We start from the raw sequence: 19,127 nt of genomic DNA on the forward strand, positions 1-19,127 counted from the left end.
GGTGTTCTGCACTGGTGACAAAGCAGAAGCAAGCTGCCACTTCAAAATGAGTGCAGCCTGAACCCTCTAATCACATTCTAGGAAAAGCCAGACTAAGTAGCACTGAACTACATGCTGAAACCTGACAAACACTGTGGGACTGAAAAAAGAAATCTCCAATCAGATCTGAACAGCATTCAGGAGCTGAAAACCTGTGGGAACCAATGTTACCTTGCAATATTCAGACTCCAAACAGCCTGCATGACATTGGCAAGAGCCAGCAGTAAAGGGCCAGGGTAAGCATTCACAACTGGAACCCTGGAGGAATTCACCTAGATCTGAGACAGGGTCAGTAAGGCAAAGCCTAAAGTAAGACTCAGCAGGGTACGAGGACTGCCCATTGCAGAGTCCTTCCCGGCGGCAGCAGAGAAGAACTGTAAGTCAAGTTGCTCCTCAGGGTTCCTGTTTGGTTCTTTATATAGTGTTTTATACTTTCCTTGGGCAAAACCTGGAATTGGTTTATATGCATTGTATTTCTTAAAAAACCTGGCTTCTGTGTTTCTGCTATAAACTGGGCAATGCAGGTGGAAGCGCTCCAGAGAGTTCCCAAGCACTCAACGCTGTCATCCAAGGTCAATAAAGCTCTCAGAAGTGGTTAAAAAGAAAAAAAAAAGTCAACAATGGGGCCCAGTCAGTTCTCACACTGTCTATTACCGCTCAGCTCTCTCTTCTTATATGTATCCCCTGTGTTTAGTCCTCGATAATGATGATAACGGTTATGATGATAAATAAGAAAACTCCAAAACATAATTAAAACAAATAAATGAAGAACAAATCCTAAGAATTCATACTGTGAAGACAGTACTCCAAATATATCTAGATTCAATGCAATCCCTACCCAAATCCACACTACTCTTTTACCAAAATTGACAAGTTGATTCTATGATTTGTACGAAAACATAAAGATTCTAAAATATTTATAATAAACCTTAAGAAAGAACAAAGCTGAAGAACTAACACTAATCAAAACTGGTTCTGAGTGGAGGAAAGACATACAGATTAATGAACCAATAACAAACCCTTAAACTGGTCAATTATCTTTGACAAGGATACCAAAACAACTCAATGGGAAAAATACTTATTTAAAAACAATGGTGCTCAAACAATTGGATGTCCATGTGCAACAAAATGAAGTATGACTCCTACCACATATCGTATGTAAAATAAAAACTCAAAAAGGACAGATGTAAAGGTAATTGTAAAACTCTCTAAAGAAAACAATCTTGGGCTAGAGAGATGGCTCAGAGGTTAAGAGCACTGACTGCTCTTCCAGAGGTACTGAGTTCAATTCCCAGCAACCACATGGTGGCTCACAACCTTCTGTAATGAGATCTGGCGCCCTCTTCTGTATACATAAATAAATAAAAACCTTTTTAAAAGAGAAGAAAAGAAAAGAAAACAATCTTGAGCCAGGCCATAGTAGTGCATGCCTTTAATCCCAGCACTCAGGAGGCAGAGGCAGGAGGATCTCTGTGAGTTTGAGGCCAGCCTGGACTACAGAGTGAGTTCCAGGACAGGCTCCAAAGCTACACAGAGAAACCCTGTCTCAAAAAAACGGAAAAAAAAAAAAAGAAAGAAAAGAAAAGAAGAAAGGAAACAATCTTGAGCTAGAAATTATTTCTTAGATAACACTAAAAGCATAAGCAATTAAAGAAAAAATAGGAGAAGGAGGTGGCAGAGAGGTATAATCTTTGTTTTGCATGCCCTGGGTCTGATTTCCAACACTACATAAAGAAAAAAGGAACTGACTTAATGTATTTATTTTTGTTTGTTTGCTTCAAAGAACACTATCAAAAAATTGAGAAGTCTCTCTACAGAATGGAAGAAAATACTTTCAAACCTCATTTTAACAATTCTTAACACTGTCAAAAAACACAGTTAAAAGTGGGTAGGATGTTTGAATAAGACATTTCTCCAACAATATATAGAAATAGCCAACAAAAATATGCACATGAAAAATGCTTGTCACCATTAGCCACCAGGGAAAAACACCAAAACCAAAATGAAGGTTGGGGAGTATCACTTTATAGTTGGACACCTGTGTAGCATGCATGAGGTCCTGGGTTCATCTCTAGCACAAAGAAGAGGTACCACTATCCACTATAAAGCTACAGTCAGATTAGACATGAAACAAGAGTTGGCAAAGATGTGGGGAAATTTGAATTGTGCATTGCTGCTATGACTATAAATAATGTAGCTGTTTTAGAAAATGATTTGGTAAGCATTAAAAAAAAAGTTAAAGAATTACCACATGACCCAGAAATTCCATTACTAGGTAGGACACATGCTACCATACACATAACACACATCATCACTCATAATTATGAAACACTACAAATAATTCAAATGCCCATAAACTGATTAAAAGATAAACCAAATGTAGTGTATTCACATACAACAAATACCATGTATTCATAAAAAAAATGAAGTACTGTTAGAACATGGTGCTAAGTGAAAGAAGCCAGACACAGAGGCCAATACATGTTTGATTCTGTTTATATGATCCATCCAGAGCCATGGAGATGCAAAGTTATTAATAGCTGCCAGGAGAACCCAGTATGAAAGGGACAGTACTGCTAACAGATACAAGTTTCTTCTGTTTCTTTCTTCTTTTAAACTCTTCTAGCTCTCCTAACATCCAATTCTTTAGCATCCTAATCTGTGAAACCTGTGACATCCTACCTGGATAAATGAATGAGTGCTAAACTTCCTGGTCAATTGAAAACAACTACTATAAAAAGAAATAAAGCTAATGAAGAACTGAAAATGCAAAAATCCCCCTAAAATTAGAAATTGCAAACTATAGTATCACCAAGTGACGGATGTCTACTGCAAATAAATACACGACCATCACTTTTTTGAAGAGAACCTAACTCAGTAAACTATTTTTATATGTTGTAAAACAATGCCATCTGCTTTCAGAAAAATCAAAATAGAGTAATATTAATATATATGGATATATATATTTATTTATTCATGGAGGCTTTTTATTAATGTGTTTTACATCTCTAGAGAAAGAATCCCAGGATTTTTCCTCCTGTGTGTTTTCGTCTTGCTTCTTCATGGTCCATATGATGCCAGCTGAGGTTGTCAGTACAATGAAGCCAAACTGGCGGGATGGGAGCAGATTGCTCTGCCATTTTTCTAGGTCTTTGAGTTGCACATCAAATCTAGGGCTTATCACTCCAGACTTGTTCAACCTGCCTGTAAGGTTCACGACGATTTTCCCAACTCTGTGGTCGTCGATGATTTCAAACTTACCAATGTAACCATGCTTCATCATCACAGTTAGGAACCTAACGATGACTTTGGAGCAGGGCCTGATGAGGACCTGGTGTTTGCCTCTCTTCTCAGCATTGATGATGCTCTTGAGAGCATCAGCCAGGACATTCATGCGCACCATGGTGCCGGCGCGGAAAGATGGCAGAAAGAGGTAATATTAATATTTTATAACCAGTTGCACACATCCAAAATAGACATCTCAGTTCATAAAATCATTCCTCTAGCAATGAAAATATTCTTTTGGATACTGAAGAGATTAGGCATATGCCTTTTAGGAGTTTAAAGTCCAAAACAGCCAACAATATAGGCAGGCATTCTTAATAAACACTGAATTTTCACACAATGCAAGTACTTTAAATCAAATAAAGTATTTATATGTGTGAAATTTTGTATATATGCTAGTACATTTAAATATAAATAAGACTTGTATAAAGTGAAAAGCAGATGGACTGTTCTATGCTCAGGTACCCTATTTGATAAGTCCAATAATTGCACATTTGGATGTTATGGACTGTCAAAGTAAGATGAACCTCTCAACACATTCAACTTCTATGCTTGCCTTGTTGCAGATCTGTAATACACTATCAGTACATGTGGACCTGTTTACAGACTATACTTGGTGTCCCAGCAGCATTAACTATGGAAGGAATGGTACAGTTTCAGTGCTTAAGCTTAACAGCCCTAACAGTGGTACCAAAGCAGAGAATTTCTGATATAAATTCACAATAAAACTAAGATTTAAAAAAAAAAAATAGTGGCATAGCTAGGCATGGTGGCGCACTCCTTTAATCCCAGCACTCAGGAGGCAGAGGCAGGCAGATCTCTGTGAGTTCAAGGCCAGCCTGGTCTACAGAGTGAGTTCCAGGACATCCACATTTACATAGAGAAAAAAAAAAAAGACATCGAAGAAGTAGCATCATTTCCACTTAAATCCTCATGAAAGGCTTTTACCAAATCTCATAAACTATCTCTATACAGTATCATCCACAACACCGATTCTTCTATTCACTTTGCAATTAAACTGAACAACTCAAGCTGAAGCCTGATATTTTGTTTAAAAACCTTTAAGGAGTACTGGCCAACTACTTTCCTGCATTCATGTCTATGTTCCTGCCATTCACTACCTTTACCCAAACTGCTGCTCCTTAATGGATACCTTCTGAATTCTAATTATCTTTCAAGGCATAGCTCAAATGCCCCCGTCTCTATGAAGGTAGTATAGAAAAAGGAAGATAACACTTCTTTTTCATGTGCACAGCATGTTTCACGTCTGGCATATGACTCCACATTCCCAAGCCACCACCTCTTCTAGTTCTCTGCCAACTTCCCAGAATATGACTGCTTAGATCCATCTGTTTTAAATTTTCAAACAGGCAGATACATAGATGGCAGTGTTTCTCAAACATAGTTTTTAATCACTATTTTTATTTTATGTTCATTGGTGTTTTGCCTGTGTGTATGTCTGTGTGAAGATGTCAGAAGCTTTGAAACTGGAGTTACAGACAGGTGTGAGTGAGCTGCCATGTGGGTGCTGGGAACTGAACTCAGGACCTCTGGAAGAACAGCCAGTGCTCTCAACCACTAAGCCATCTCTCCAGCCCCTCTTAAACATGTTTGATGAGAAATGGCATGTTTATTATTTTTTAAAAGGTTTACATTAACAACCTAGTTGCTTCTAGAAAGTCCTAAGAAGTCTATGGACTTAAAAGAATTCAGACAAAAACCAGCAAATTCCAAACAAACACCACTTTTAGCCTGGTTATTCTATTTTAGGTTTGGGTGGAGAGGAAGGGTAAAAGTCATGTGGCTTCCTTACATTATCTAAAATAAAATGCCAGCAGCCAATTTTATTTCCTTTGTTTTCTAGCATAAACTCATCATTTTCTAAGTTGCTATTTTTTATCAGACATGTAGGGCTCATTTATTCTTTAAAAATAAATTCTATTACTTGACTGAGTAGCATATAACGTCTATTCTTGTGTTTGCCTGGCCAGAATCCAGGTCTTGAAAGTGCTAGGTAAGTGCTCTACCTTGAGATTTAATTTTAATTTTACCTCTGATTTAATTTTATCATTTTTAAGAGTCCAATTGCACTTCCACAAATGCCTCAAACTTCCCTATAAACTTTGTGGTTCAAATGTATTTTTTGTGCAGTCTCTAACTATGTTGGAAGTGCTGTAATAATAGTTTTGTGGACAGATAAACTAAAGGTTGGAAGTATTAAGTAATAAACAACTGAAATCAGACTCCAGTCTTCTGCTTTCTCTATCTATTTAGTCTTCAAGTCTGCTCAGCAGTTAATTACTATCTACCATATGAAGCTATTGTGGGGATTAAGTAATACACATAAAATATCTAGTCTAGAACCTGTTAGATATTGAGTAATCAAAAAATACCATTATTATCAATACATGGACAGCTGCTTTTTATAAAAATATTCACTCTAAAAACTTACCAAGAACATAGATAAATGGAACTACCATATAAATTCTTTACATTCACATGAAAAGCTTACTTATTTAGTGTTTAATAATGACTGGACATGTAATTCAGGGGTACAGCATGTGTTAACATGTGTGAAGTCTTAGTATGCTTCCCACCAAAAAAACTCTAACAAATCTTTAGAATCATAATATTCATATGTAGGAGCAGAGCTAAATTCTGAAATCAATCTGCAAATTATTACTATCTAGACTTGTTCAAAAATTTCAGGGTGTTCTGTTTGCTTGTGTGGCACTGAGGCCTGAACCTAGGGCTTGGTGTACTGGTTCAGGCCTCATGATATACTGGTACTCTATGTCCCAAGCACAAGTTTTTACAAGTACTTTCTTCTTCAACTTCATCTAAACATTCCTTCACCTACAAGTACCTTCTGTAGGAATGGAACAGTCATCCTTTGGAGAAAGGATCTGACAGTGTGGCCTTCCACTGTAGCAGCAGTCCTATCTGTACCTCCCAAGTGTCCTTTTAAGTTTTAATGTTCTTTTTAAATGTAACCGTTTTCAGTATGTTAAAAGTGTGCAAAAATCTTTGGAGAAGAAAATAGAAAACTTTTAATTCTCAAACATTAAAGAAATATAAATAAGTAAATGGAAAGTTCCTTAGTACAGAAGAAGAGAGCATGCACTACTACTAATGTCTGTATCTTCTCTAAATTAAATCTGTAGATTCAATGTAATAAAAACCAAAACAAAACTGAGTCACATCAAGCATAGTGTCACAAACTTACAAGGCTAGCAGGAGGTGAGACAAGAGGATTTCTAGTTCAAGACCAGCCTGAGCAATAAATAATATAGTAAGATACCCTGTTTCAAAAAACAAAACATCCAATCAATGCTTTTCATGAAAGTTAGCCAGCTGATTCTCAAATACATATGGTAGAGGAAAAAGCCAAAACAGCCAAGAAAGCTCTTAGCATTCTGTGACTGTCTTTAAGAAATTACAGCCCCAAACATCAAAGGTTATTCTCTCAAACACACCTGATGCCCGAGGTGAAATCAATGAGCATAAATCAAGGCACTAGCAGCACCACTGTCCTCCTGCAGAAGCTGTGGAGAAGAATCAGTCCATCCTGTCTGTTCCATCTTCTAGAACCATTTCCCATCTATCTAGCAGCCCATAACTCCAATCTTCAAGACCAGTACTTTGAACTTCCCATTTGCTCTGTCTTTGTATCAAGCTTTCTCTCTGGGTTTACCTGTAGGTTGTAGGGAAAAGGGGCCAGCCAAAGAAATCCACCCTGGCCCTGAAACCAGGGCTAGTGAAAGAAACACACCTTGGCCATGAGACCCGAGCCAGTGAAAAAAAACACTTTAGCCCTGAACCCAGAACCTAAGAAACATGCCCTGACCCTGAAACCAGTGCCAAAGGAACACACTTTGGCTCTAGAATCAGAGCCAGTGAAAGAAATACACCCTGGCCCTAAAACTACAGCCAAAAGGCTAAATAAAACCAGTGAAAGAAACAGAGTTTGGCCCTGAAATCAGCCTTCTCTGCCCCTGGCCAATGAAACTAACCAATTCCTGAGCAGGAAAACTAACCAATCCCTGAGCAGAAAATCTTCTCCCTGGAGAAACTCCGCCCCTAAGAATCCCTATATAAGCCCCTCTGCCTGTTCAGTTGTTGGCTGTTCTTTTCCACCCTGGCAGAGACAGCCACTCTCCTGGACTCCTCCTTCCCAAATAAATCTTTCTCAAAAGAGTCTTGGAGCCAGCTGGTGGTGGCACACGCCTTTAATCCCAGCACTAGGGAGGCAGAGCCAGGTGGATCTCTTGAGTTTGAGGCCAGCCTGGTCTACAAAGCGAGTTCCAGGAAAGATGCAAAGCTACACAGAGAAACCCTGTCTTGAAAAAAAAAAAAAAAGAGTCTTGGGTGAAAACCTTAATTTTCAGGGCACATCCCTTAGCCAGACTGAGCAGAAAAAACCTTGCTGAAATATTCCCTCAAAGGGGCTGAGCAAGGCGGAGCAGAAAATCTAACAACTTTTTGGTGTGCTGGAGGAGGTTGCTACATTTCTGCAGGGGCTTCCCCTTTAGCAGAGTGAAGCAAAAGAAGCAACATCTTATCTCGGGCCAGAGAGAAGAAACAGCTCTGCTGGGAAGCACCCTTAAGGGGAGGGGGGGGGAGGGAAGCAAAGTTCAGCTGTAATGGGTCTCTCTCAGAGGAGCAAGATTGCTATATCCTGCGGGAGACCATCCCCACTGTACCCCAGCTTCAGATATCACCTGACTTCCTCACAAGTCAGGCTACCTCTCCCTCCAGAGCTGTAACCCTCGCAGAGGTCAGTTAACTTTATTACATGATAGGATAAAACTAAAGGACCAGTGTACTTTAAGGCTACATTTCATTTGGCTCCTAAGGATGAGTTTTACATAAGCTGAATGTTATAAACAAGATAATAAAAATATCTTTCAATAGGAGAAATTATCTGTTAATCCCTGCCTTCATGACATAAACATTTTCCAGTTAATGTCCTAGTTACATGTGTGTGTTTGCCTGTACATTTTTCAGTTAATGCTTTGTGTGTGGGAATGTGTGCATGTACATATTTGCCTGTTCTTCTATGTTATACAACAGACTTTAGATTCTGAATCAAAATCTTTTACAAGGGTATTGAAAACAATCCCAACTTTCTAGTCTTTCTGACTAGATACTGACTTCCTTGATTGTTTTCTTCCACTGACAATTGAATGTTCACAAAAGTTTTGCTCTTCTCATACTTAATGTATCCACTCAAGAACTGAACAGTATTTACTGAGCACCCTATTATGGAGCAAGTCACCACACTTAATTTAGGGATATAAAAAGATATTTCTGTGCTCAGGAAAGACTTGAGACATTCCTTAGGTATGCAAATAATATTGTCACCAAAACAATCAAATTACTGGAGATAAATAAGCATAGTGTATGAAAGTCTCGTATCAGCTCCTATGCTGACCTAATCAGAAAGGCTTGATAGAAGCTGTGTGTAACATTTCTCCCTGAAATTTGCAAAAGTTGAAGCTTTCAAGTGGTAAAAGTGATAGGAACACAGACTGGTACAGCAAGTATTATTAGCAAGTGCAATGACTTCTGGTTTGATACTACAGTGAAACATGCCAGAGTTGTAACTAGGGGGAAAACAGGAGGACGATGTGGTAGAAAAGACGTTAGGACACTTGAAGGTGTTTTAGGTATGATGAGTCTTTTAAGTGTAGATTCTGCTTTTGAGATTAGAAGCAGGTCAGAGCTAAAACCTGGAGTGTAGATGGAGGGCATTAACAGTAAATATATGGGCATTTGAAGCCAGGGGCAACTTAATCAATAGGTAGAAGAAAAAAGACTTTGTAAACAGAACACTGAAAGCACTAACAATGAAGGGAGTATTTGGCTACAGAATACAAGTCTGCAAAAGTGTAATCAATGAAATGGAATGGAATGGTCATGATGGTGCCTCCCCAGCACTGGAGGGGAGTCAGGGGGAGGGCAGAGGCAAGGGGGTCCTGTAAATCTGAGGCCAGCCTGCTCTTACATAGTGAGTTCCAAGATAGCTAGGGTCACACAGAGAAACACTGTCTCAAAAACACCACACACACACACACACACACACACACACATAGAGAGAGAGACAGAGACAGAGACAGAGAGAGAGACTGACCCCAGAGGTGGAGAACTCAGAGCACTGAGAAAGCAGCATGTACCCCAAATCATGGGGCATCTTCAGATGAATGCATAGGTGCAACAGAAGCATAAGAGTAATAAGACAAATACAAGGATGCTGGTTTCCCCATGCATGGGAGAGGGCCACTCATTAAAATGGGATACAAAGAAATCTGCTATCAAGAAGAAAACTGGGATTCAGATTAGTTAAATGAGTTTTAACAGAATGAAATACCATGACATTCCCTTGCTTTTTATGATTCAACTACATCACTCAGCTGGAATGGTAAGATCAGATAATTTGATTGCTTAAACACAAGCTAAACATTTTGAACTTCATCTTCCTGACAATGAGGATCCGTGAAAGATTTAAGAACAGTTGGTGTGACATGCTCAGTAATGTGCTATAGAAAGACTGTGACAGCATCATGTGAAAGCTCAGAAAGGGAGAAAGATCCTCATAGGGAAACCAACTAGTAAACTGCTACAAATTATTAAGCAAAATTAATTAATTAATTAACATTTAATAAAAAATAATAGTAAGAACAGACAAAAATGAGCAGGATGGGGCTGGGGTGATAGTAAGCTACCTGGCAGTAGTTTGTTCAGTGCTGCCACACAAGCATGAGGATCACAGTTTGGATCCCAAAAACCCATGTAAAAAGCCAGGGACTATTCACTTGTTATTCCAAAGCTAAAAGTCAGAGACAGAAGGATCCCTAGGGCTTTTTAGTCAACCAGTCCAGCCAATCAGTGAGCTCCAAGCCAAATGGGAGACCTTGACTCAAAATAAATGAATGAATGAATGAATGATGACTAAATATGGAGAAACACTTGAGATATCTCTCATTGACCTCTGACCTCCACATGCACACATGTGCACACACACCCACACATATGCACCCCGATCCTCATAAACACAAACAGAAAGAGCAATATTTAGTTGAAGAGGCAATGTAAAGATGTCCCACACAGACCAGGCATGGTAGTGCATTCCTTTAATCCTAGAAGCAGAGGCAAAAAAAAAAAAAAAAATCTGTGAATTGAAGGCTTAGAGAGCTCCAAGACAGCCAGGACTACATAGAGAGACCTTGTCTCAAAGCGGGAGAAGGGGGACGAGAAGTCCCATACATTTCAAATTCTGAGGTCTCGATATAAATTTACCTTTTTCTACCTATCATTAACATTCACGCCAATTGGACGAAGGTGATATCACTTACAAAAATATAAATGCTAGTCATCTATTCAACTATTTTCCCCAAGATCTATTTCTAGAGTATGAATACTTCAACAAAGGTACTATAATTAAATATATGAGTGCACACACATGACGAACATAGATTTCTATTAAATTTAACAAGCTTCAAAGCCAGTCATGGTGCAATGCTAGCACCTGAGAGGACAAGGCAGGGACATCTTAAACTCAAGTGAGTGAAACAGAGAAATGAAGAAAAGGAAGCTTCTAGCCAAAAACAAAGAATTCTTTCTGTTCTAGGACACCAAAGACTTGTAACATGACCTTTCTCTTTTCACCTGAGCCACCAGGAAATTTAAGAACCAAATTCAATGCCTTATAGTTGTAATCGGCTCGTCTCTAACCTGATAACGTTTCTTTTCTTCACATAGTGACTCTTTAGTTGTTCTTTTTCTCTCTACTCTTTATTCATTGCTTACCTGGACACAATACAATCCTTAATAAGTGAAATACTAGTGCAAAAATGGCTTACTATATTTAAAACAGTTTGTTCTATTAAGAATATTAACTGGAGTCATGGTTTGAATCCTTCATTTTCAAAGGCTTGCTATCCAGCTAAGGGTGTTATTTTTGGAGGTTCTAGAAACTGAAGAGGTGGGGCAGAGCTGAAGAAAGTAAGTCACTGCAGACAGAGTCCTACAAGTACATGATCCCCAGGCTGCTTCCTGTCCGTGATGCTGTGCACAGTTGCCCTCTGCCACAGACTACCATCTGTATCTAAGAGGCTCAATGACCTACACATCAAGAAATATGAAGATAGCCTAATGGCTTACAACCAATGATGAAGAAAAATATCTTGAAAGCAGCCATAGGAAAAGAAATGATAAGTTGGATACAGAATAGGATCCAGATGAAAAAAGACTTGTCAAAAACGAGAAAGAAGACAGTGAAGTAAAATATTTAAAGACAAAGGGGGAAAACAAACCCATAAATCAAGCATTCTAAACAGAGCAAAAGTGTCTTCCAAAAAGTACTAAAGGCAGTCTTAAAAATAAAATAGGCTTTCATTAGCAGACAATCACCATAGAGGAAATGTTAGTTTTTCAAGTACAAATAAGATTATATAGAATAGACATAATTTCTATGTAAGGGGATAATAGTACTAAAATGATACTGGATGAAGAAATGTATAAGCCTTTTTTGTCACTTACAAATTTTACAAAGGTCTATCTCGCTGGTAGTGCACATACCAACTATTTGTGAAGCCTTGGGTTCTATCCTCAGCCCTGAAAAACTTAAAAACCCTACAAAGATAACAATTTGCATAGATAAAATAATAAAGTGTTGGATTTACATAGGTAAAACATGATAACAAAAGCGTAAGTGCTCAAAGTGGGGAAATGGAAGTATACTCTTTAAGGGTCTTAAGTGCAAACTGTTATAACACCACTTAGAGGTGGAGACCCTGACCTGTTTATAGATACATGTTGTGAACTAAAAAAAGGGAGAAGAAGGAAGGGGAAAGATGGGAACTAAACAGGCCAAACAGAAAATGAAAAGCAGCCAGGCGGTTGGTAGTGCATGCCTTTAGTCCCCGCACTCGGGAGGCAGAGGCAGGCGGATCTCTGTGAGTTCGAGGCCAGCCTGGGTTACAGAGTGAGATCCAGGAAAGGCTCCAAAGCTACACAGAGAAACCCTGTCTCAAAAAAAAAAAAAAAAAAAAAAGAAAAAAGAAAGAAAGAAAAAAGCAAGACAACAGACCCAAGCTTAATGATATCAATAATCACATTACATGCAATAATTCCAAACTCTCCATTAAAAGGCAGATATTATATTTATATGCTCACTAGGCATGATGATGTACTCCTGTCATCTCAGCATCCCGGAAGCTGAGGCAGGAAGAGTACTTCAAGTTTAAGGCTAGCCTGGGCTACACAGTGAATGCCAGCAGGTCAGCCTGGGTTACATAACAATACCCTGTCTCTAAAGCAAGCAATCAGCTAAGCAATTGGGGCTGGGGAATGTAGCTCAGTCGGAAGAGTGCTGGCCTATCTAGAATGCATAAAGCTTTGGGTATGATCCTCAACACCACATAAACCAGGCATGAAATCACATGCCTTTAATCCCAGCAGCCAGGAGGTGAAAGCAGGAAGATCAGAATTCAAGATCATTCTCAACTACATAGTGAGTTTAAGGCCAGCCGGGGATACATGAGATACATCTTGTCCCATCTATGCACAGCATGGGTCCTAGAACTCCGACTAGGGGTGACTAGTGAATGACACAGACACAGAGAAACTGGAAAACTGGTGGTCTGGGCTCCCTGAGGGAGAATCCACAGCACCCCAGCAGCTCAGTGTGTTAGTACATACAGTGGAACAGGGTGCTAGTTATTGCATACAGCTGAACAAGGAGACAGGCTTAGCTAATCCCACTAGGAGCAGTCTTTGTGAGGGAGATGTCTTCAGGCTATAAATATCCAGGGGAGAAGGCTGCAGTGGAGTTTTTTTGCACACACTATCAATATCCACACACAGACTAGGGAAAAGCTTCACCATCCCTCTAAGTGTCACCCAGGAAAGGCTTTGCAACTCCCATAGGTCTAAGACATTAAGGTCAACAACACACAGTCACTCAGGACTTCACTTGTTCCCTACACTGGCTCAAAATGAATAAATTGGGGGGGATCAAGTAATAGGAAACCCACTTTAAATATGTAGCATATTAAAAAGATGGGAAAAGTCCTACCATGCAACACTAATCAGATGAAAGCAAATGGGGCTATATTGATAGCAATGTAAAAGTGCTGGCCACCCACACCTGATAACCAGAGTTCCATCTCCAGAACTCATGTAAAGGTGGAAGGAAAGTCAACTCCACAAACCAACCTCTACATGAGCGCTCTCGCTCTCTCTCGCGCTCTCTCTCTCTCTCACACATACACATACACACACACACACACACACACACACACACACACCCACACACACCACACTATTATAGATTATAGGAGTATAACAGGGCCCCAAAGTTTAGTAGGCCCCAGACCTTAGCACAACTAACTCCATGACAGAAGTACTATTCAGACTGTAAAACTCAGCACATAGCCAGTACCACCTGCCAAAACGAAAACATAGACCTAATCCATAAAAGTCCATAGTTCTGAGAAAGTCTCTAAATGTACTAATCTTTGTTGTGGAATATTACTTTAACTAGGCATAGCTGTGTTACATTTGTTTATGCTGAGGAATATTACTTTAACTGTGTAAAGGTGTGTTACATTTGTCTAACGATGTAAGGATGTGTGTTTAACTATGTAAAGATGTGTTGCACTTGTCTCACCTTGCTTGCCTAAAGCACCTGATTGGTCTAATAACAAGCTGACCGGCCAACAGCTAGCAGGAGAGAGGTAGGCGGGGCTGGCAGGCAGAGAGGAATAAATAGGAGGAGGAATCTAGGCTGAGGAAAAGAGAAGAGATAAAAATGTGTTTCTTTTTAACTCTACAAAAAACAAAATAATAATAATAAATCGTGGACTGAGATGTAGCACAGTGGTAGAGTACTAGTATATTTAAGACCCTGGTCTCTTCTCTACATGTTTTCATGGATAAGCTTAAAGCAAATAAGTAAAAACAAAGTCTGCCTAAAAACAAAGTTTGTTTAACATAAGGAATATTTAATAAATGATTACATGGTTAAATTATGCATTCATTCAATAACACAGTAGCAACATATATAAGAAATTTTATCTTGTCTTTTATTACTAAAATTTCAATTTAAAATTTTTTTTACATCACACTTCCCACAAAACTAAATCCTTTAACAAGTCCTTTCTCCAGGAAACCGTTATGCTTCGCTATTATTTCCATTTTTGTTTTCATTTACATTATCGGCTGAATCTAAATTTCCAGTCGAAGAGAGAGAAGAGGGATTCTATGAGCAAGGGGCATCTAGATAATGATGGGGACACCTACAGAGACAACCAAACAAACTAATGGGAATTTAGACCAGTACCTATGGAGCCTCCCTGGGACTGAACTAGGCCCTCTACATAAGCCAGACAGTTGTGTAGCTTGATCTGCTTAATGGGTCCCCTGGCAGTAGGGTCAGGATCTATCCCTGGTACATGAGCAGGCTTTTTGGAGCCCACTACCTATGGAGGGACACCTTGCACAGACTTGAGGCAGGGGGAAGCGCTTGGACCTGTCGCTACTGAATGTACCAGGCTCGGCTGACTCCCTGTGGAGGCCTTACCTTCTTGTAGGAGGGAATGGAAGTGGGTTGGGGGAGGGGAGGCTGAAGGGGCAGGAGGAGGGAAGAGAGGGATCTGTTGTTGGTATGTAAAAATGAATAAAAACATTTTCTTAAGAAAAAAAGAAAGAAAGTGAAAAAAAAAAAAACCTCAAAAGAGACCCCGGTCTCTTATCTCCAGCATCACAAAGAAAAAAACTGAAAAGGGAAAAAACAAAAAAACCTATCCCACAATGAATCTGATTCATAACATGACTAAATGGAAAAATATATATATTTATAGCTATAGTAAGCAGAAAACTCCAATGTTGATTCCTAGAAAAGATTCCAAGTAAAGTAGGCTTGAGAAGACATTCTCTACATTTGATATAAAATCTATGTATTGTTTTAAAAAGACAAAAACCAAGCTGGGAGACAGCTCCATTGGTCAAGTGTGGGCTGCACAAGCACATGGACTTGAGTTTGCATTCCTAGTACCAACATACATAAAGCTGGCTGTGGTGGCCTGCATCTGATCCGTAGCACAGGTCGGGGAAGAAGGGACAGGTAGAGTCCAAGAGCCTGCTGGCCAGCTAGTCTAACCCATCAGTAAGGTCTGGGCTAGTGAGAGACCCGGTCTCAAAAAATTAGATAAAGAGACATCTAGGGGACCTCCAATCACCATTCTCTCCCTCCCTCCCTCCCTCCCTCCCTCCCTCTCTCTCTCTCTCTCTCTCTCTCAATCTCTCTCTCACACACACACACACACACACACACACACACAAAACCACCATTTTTCTTTCTTGTAAAAAAAAAAAAGTCTGTCAAAAAACTTCCACATAGCATCAGAGTTTCTAGCCAGTTCAAGGCAAGAGGACAAAAACAACAATAACCAAAAAAAAAAAAAAAAAAAAAAGGAATAAAGCACCCACATTATAAAGGGAAACACAAGAAAACCAATGGAATCAAGTGAGGGGTGGAGAGTTGGCTCAGTGAATAAGAGTACTGGTTGTTTTTCCAGAGGACCTGACTTGCTCCAATTCTAGGGGATCCAACGTCCTATTAACACACATGCAGGCAAAACACACACACACACACACACACACACACACACATATATACATATACACACATATAAACACACACATACACACACACACATATACACACATATACATATACACACATATACACACATATATACACACACATACACACATACACACACACACACATATATACATATACACACATATAAACACACACATACACACACACACATATACACACATACACACATATACATATACACACATATACACACATATATACACACACATACACACACACACACACACACACACACACACACACACACATTTTTAAAGTCTGTATTTCCCTAAGCTAACTACAATCAGAAATAAATACCAAGATAACATTTGGGGGGGGGGGTGTTTTTCACTAGTTTTGTTGTTGTTTTGAGATGGAGTCTCATACCTAGCCCCGGCTGGACTGGAACTCAGAAATCCGATTGTTTCTGCCTCCCGAGTGCTGGGGTCTAAGAGATATGCTAGCACATCTGCCTAAGATAACCTTTTAGAAGAGACTCAAAACTACTTAGGGTTAGGTCTGACCGAAGATCCACAGGATGCTGGAAACAGTGCAACATTGCTGAGAAAATTAAAGAAGTCCTAAGAAACAGACTGGGTCACGACTCTAAGTATTTACATTGTTTTCCCTGACTGATGGCTAGACTCAAACAGTCCCAGTCCAAATCCCAACGGGTTTCTGTTTTGTTCAGAAATTGAAAAACTAATCTTTCATTCTTTACTGTTACTTTATGTGTGTGGGTATTTTGCCTGCATATGTCTATGTACTATGTGCATACCTCCAGAGACCCTAAGAGGGAGTTAGATCCCCTGTTAGTAGAGTTACAGATGCCTGTCAGCCGCCGTGTAGGTGCTGGCAGCTGAACCCAGGTCCTCTGGAAGAGCAGCCAGCTCTTAACCACCAAGTCACCTCTCCAGCACCTCTGTTTTTTGTAGGGTCTCACACTATGTTGCCCAGGCTAGGCTTGAAGAAGTTGCCTCAAATGATCCTCTGGCTTCAGCCTCCTGAGTTGCTGGACTACAAACTAGATGAGACGACAGGCATGTGCCACCATGATGCACAGGCTTCACAGGTTCATCTGAAACGCCATGGAGATACAAACCTGGCACTTCAGCACAAGCAACAACAAAGCTCTGAAAATGAAGAGAAAAGTTGGAAAACACTAACTAGGTTTCAGGATTTATTTTAGTTACAATAATCAAAATATTGTGGTATTGGCACCAGCACAAATAAAACAGATCACTGAAACAAGACAGAGTCTAGAAATAGACCCACACATGTTTAGACAAACAAAGCACGGGGCAATTCAGTACAGCAGGACTTACAAGTCTGAGACAACTGCTAACTACATAGAACGACTGGGGTGGGACACCCACAACACACTTGATAGCACACCTACAAAGCAGAGTAAATTTAAGATGCCTCACGGCCCCAGATAAACCTAAAACAGTATCACTTTTAGAAGCATGTAAGAACATGCCTAACCATGACTTAGGCAGGTTTTAGATGACACTGTTCAAAAATTAGCTTAAAAGAACAAGTTGATGTAAATTTTTAATTAAGCTGAAATTTTGGTTTTGGTGGTCTTGCTGGCGATCAAACCCAAGAATTTGTGCAAGGGAAGCAAACATTCTTGTCTGTGCTGCATCCCCAACTCATAAAAATTTAATCAAAATTAAGAATGCTAGGGACTGGAGAGTTGGGTCACTGGCTGTTCTTTCAGAGAACCAGAGTTCAATGCCCAGCACCAACGTGGCAGTTGGCAAACATCTGCAACCCCAGTTCTAGGGGACCTGACACCCTCTTCTGGCCTGTGTGGGCACTGCATGCACACGGTACAGAAACACATGCAGACAAAACACCCATAAATATGAAATAAAAATAACAGTTCAAAAATTTAAAAAATAAAATTTAAAATGCTTAACCCTTCAATGAATATATTAAGAATCATATAAGTCAAAATAAAGCTTTCCTCTTTAGAAGATTAAAAGGTAAGAGAATGAAAAGATAAACCACAATCTGGGGGGGGGGGTCTTGGCAAATCATTTATTTGATAAAAACACTTGTATTCAGTGGCTGGGATGCTGCTGTAAGGAGAGCACCTGCCTAAGCTTCAGGTCCTGGTTCTGATCCTGAGCACTGAGAAAACAAAACAATAAAAACAACAAAGCAAGCTCACAAGAAACTTATAAAGAACTTTAAAAGGTGAGTTAGAAAACAAAACAATTTAACAATTCTGAGGAGGGCTGAAGAGATGGCCCAGCAGATAAAGCACTTGCCATACAAACATGAAGACCCACATTCAGATCCCATGCTGGAGCTTGGAAGGCAGGGGCAAGTGACTTCTGAAGCAAACTGGCTTGCTGGACTAGCTGGTATCAACAAGCTCTACACACACACATATATGGAGGAACTGGTACTCTCAAACTACTATTGAACTGTAGGGCAGTTTCTTTTGTTGTTGTTTTGCTGCGACAAGGTCTGGCTCATTCTGTAGCCCAGGATAGACTATAACTCATTATGTAGCTTCAACTAGCTTCAACTAGCTTCAAACTTAGGCAATCCTCCTCATTCAGCCTCCCACATGCTGAGATTATAAGCATCAGCTAACTGCAACCTGGCTTGGCAAGTTTTGTTGTTGTTGTGGTTGGTGGTGGTGGTTTGGTTTTTGGTTTTTCAAGACAGGGTTTCTCTGTGTAGCCCTGGCTGTCCTCAAACTCTGAGATCTGCCTGCTTCTGCCTCCTGAGTGCTGGGTTTAAAGTTGTATGCCACCACTGCCCGGCTGGCATGTTTCTTAAATGTTAAATACACCACTGCCACATGATCCAGCCCTTTCATTCCTAGGTATCTATCCATTCGAAATGGAAAGTATGCCTATCAAGTACACTTTGCAGCAGCTTCACTTGGAATAGCCCCAAACTACCCACGTTAATCAACAGATAAGTGGAAAATCTGTGGTCTAGTAGACTACAACTCCAGAATAAAAACACAAACCACTGACACCCCAGAGTACAACACAGGTGGATTTCAAAATAATGAGGCTGAGTAAAAGGAAAATGAAGACACTGTAGTAAAGTTTCAGTTATCTGCTATATAACCCCATTTCTATAAAACTCTACAAACTGCAAATGC

General features: G+C 39.7%; 1 protein-coding gene and 1 pseudogene across 16 annotated transcripts in view; both read right to left on the bottom strand.

The window, feature by feature from the left end:
- The window catches only part of Ralgapa1 (Ral GTPase activating protein catalytic subunit alpha 1), a 212,136-nt gene that overhangs the window by 188,371 nt on the left and 4,638 nt on the right, over positions 1-19,127 (bottom strand). The window lies entirely within an intron of this gene.
- LOC118595425 lies at positions 3,040-3,453 on the bottom strand (annotated as a pseudogene).

Source organism: Onychomys torridus, chromosome 14 (genome assembly GCF_903995425.1).
Source record: "Onychomys torridus chromosome 14, mOncTor1.1, whole genome shotgun sequence".
In the NCBI taxonomy this organism is placed as follows: Eukaryota; Metazoa; Chordata; class Mammalia; order Rodentia; family Cricetidae; genus Onychomys; species Onychomys torridus.